The sequence below is a fragment of the Urocitellus parryii genome, unplaced genomic scaffold (genome assembly GCF_045843805.1).
Source record: "Urocitellus parryii isolate mUroPar1 unplaced genomic scaffold, mUroPar1.hap1 Scaffold_53, whole genome shotgun sequence".
NCBI classification, from domain to species: domain Eukaryota; kingdom Metazoa; phylum Chordata; class Mammalia; order Rodentia; family Sciuridae; genus Urocitellus; species Urocitellus parryii.
Genome location: NW_027554068.1, coordinates 1,400,653 through 1,403,856, shown reverse-complemented (window position 1 = coordinate 1,403,856; position 3,204 = coordinate 1,400,653).

Below are 3,204 nucleotides of genomic sequence, written 5' to 3'. Positions count from 1 at the left end.
CCGTCATCATCTGTTCAAGGGTTGCGTTTGTGCCCCCTCCTGCGCCTATTGGCCGTGCACTACTAAACCACCAGCAGCCTTGTCCGGCTTCCCTGGTTTCCTTCTTCTCTCAATTCCTTAAGTCGTGGCTCCCTAAATGGCCCCCAATTCCAGTTTTTGGCATCCAGCCCCGACATGGCTGGAACACGGTCAGCCTCTGTCTGAGGCCCTGCTCTCTGCTACCCGCTGGGCGCCTGTGCACACCGATTATGAATTAGCAGACGCCTGGGGAAGGAAAGAGCGTAGCGTGGGTTACCCCCAGGCTCTCTCTCTCTCCATGGCCTCTCTGCTCAGTCCCACTGCCTGGACAGCTCGTGGACCTTGTCACATAAAGAAACATCCTCTGGTTCTCCACGGGAGGCCCGGTTGTCTGCAAGCTAGTCTGTCCCCCGAGCCTTTGCGGTTTCGGTCACTAATTTGGGGGTTGTTTATTACAATGGCACAACCCAGCACATCCTGAGCCCTGGAGCAGGGATCCTTGGTGGGCAAGGGGCTGTCACATGGGAATGTGACTGTGGATCATATGACACCCCCAGGAGGCCCCTGCAAGAGCTGCTAGTCCCTGAGCTCTGCGTGTTCTCACGGATCAGTCCAGAGCCTTACCATGGAAATATTTGCTTTCCAGGAGTGAGTCCAGGTCCTCCAGTGGCTCCTTGGTGAATAGAGAGGGCTGACCTTGGGTTCTGGACATCCCCCTGGTTTCCTGGGGATGAAGCAGGCACTGTGCAAACTACCCCACTACTTATCCAGGCACACATATTGAGCGTCCCGCCGTCTAGTGGGTGAATCTGACGAGCTGTTTGTGGCTGGTGATTTTAGAATTGGATAATAATTTCTTTAAATTTTCTCCCATTTAAAAAGGGAAAGCACATTCAATGATTCAAAACTTTTAGAAAAGCAGCAAGGTGTACAGCCAGGAAGTAAAAGCTCATCTAACCCCGATTGTCTCGATAAGAACTGTTCATGGGAGCTAAGGCGTACCTCTGTGTAGGGAACGTGCTTAGTGGGCAAGAGGCCCTGGGTTCCATCCCCACACAAAAGATGAAGAAGAAAAAGGAGGAGGAGGAGGAGGAGGACAAAGATGAAGAGGAAGAAAATAAAAGAACTGTTAATTATTTGCTGCCTTTAATCTACATCATTTATGTGAATAATTACATAAATAAACATTTAAAAACAAGATCATACTGCATGTCTTGTTCTGCAGTTAGTTTTTTTGACTCAGATATTTTGCAGATGTCAGTGCTCATATCTATCTTGTTCTTTTTAAATGTTATGCAGTCTCCATGGGACAGACTGACGTACAGTTTAGGGAACGGTCCCCAGGCCAGGAGGGAACTTCCAGTAAAACAGCAAAATCTGAAACTGTGCTCTGACCCAAAAGGTGAGCGAGCGGTTGAAGATGAATAAGAAGAGGCAATTCCACAAGCTATATGGGTTGAAGGAAAATAACTAAATAAAAAGTATTATAGGAAATATATGAGTATTTTTATTTTGATCTGGAAAATATGTATATTCTAATTGACTCCAAAACAAAGCAACCTCTTTTCCTTTTTTTAAATTTATTTATTTATTTATTTGGTGCTAGGGATTGAACCCAGGGGTGCTTAACCACTGAACAACACCCCCAGCCTTTTTTTTTCAAATATATATATATATATATATATATATATATATATATATATATAGAGAGAGAGAGAGAGAGAGAGAGAGAGAGAGAGAGAGAGAGACAATGCCTTTATTGTATTTATTTATTCTTTTTACTTTTTATGTGGTGTTGAGGATCGAACTCAGGGCCTCACACATGCTAGGCAAGTGGTCTACCACTGAGCCCCAGCCCCAGCCCATCCTCAGTCCTTTTAAATTTTTATTTTGAGATAGGGTCTTACTATCTGAGGTTGGCCTCCAACCTGCCGTTTGACAGCCTCCTGCCTCAGCCTCCCAAGCAGCTGGGGTTACAGGCGCGGACCACCTTTCATTTCATCCCTTTGGAATTTGGTCCTTTCTTCCTTGGGGCATAGAGACAGATGTTCCCAGGATCTTCTGCTGTGGTAAACACGCTGGAGCATATTTTTCATTGTTGTGTACTTGAGGATAAGTTGGGGAAGTGCTCTGTGGGACGGCTGCTCCGGCTTTTGGGTCTGCTGTCCAATCAGGCCTGGAAGCTCACAGGGCCGCACTCCTGGTCCAGCCCCAGCAGGCCACCAGGGCAGGCTTTGCTGATGTCAGAGGCTGCTGAGCAGGTCTCAGGGAATTCGGTCTGGCCTTCGGGACTGAGAGACAAGTGGAGTCATGCAGGGTCCTGGGAGGCTGCCCCGTGACCCGTGGCCACCAGGCTGGAGGCATAAGTGGTGGGTACAGGAGCTGAGTGCTCTTCCTGGCGTGCACGAGGCCTGGGTCCCATCGCCAGTACTGCCAACACGGCAGCAAAGCCTGGGTGCAGCCCAGACCCGGGCATGGCCTCTGTCTGATGTGCCCATCTCTAGAAGCAGCTCCCGACCTTGGGCCCCGAGCTCTGAGGGACTCTCTCTGTGAGGCGGGCGCTCAGAGCCCTGGTGGTGTGGGGCCGGGCAGGGGTGGGGGCAGGTGCTGCTGTTCCCCAGGCTCTGACCACAGGGCAGATGGCGCCACCCATGTGCAGTGAGGAACTAGCCCGCCAGCATGCTGGGGCCCAGCCAGGGGGCGTCCGCTGGGTGGAAAGAGGTGGTCCCTGCACTCGACCACCATAAGACCTGTGCTGTACCATGGGGCCTGGTCTGGCACCCTGAGACCTTCACTGCCACCCCAGGGAGCTTCTGTGGTCTCACGCTCAACTAATTGAGAAAATGTCAAGTTTTTCACCTGCACCTGCCAGGTGCTGATGGTGCGATGGGATTGCCCGGCAGGAAGCTGAGGAGGGTGACTTGACATTCATACACCCATGACTCATTTAGAAGGCACATGACGTGAGAGACGTGTGCTCATACATGTATGTGAACACGCATGAGAGTTCATGGGGGGCCCAAGTATTCATGCCTACTCATGGCACATGTGCACATCTGTGGGTGTGCCTAGCAATGTGCACACACATGGAGGCAGGCACACTCATGTCCACAAGTACACACAGGGCATAGGCACACACGTGTGGACACATGTGCGTGTTTCATGCCACACATTGTGCTATTCCAG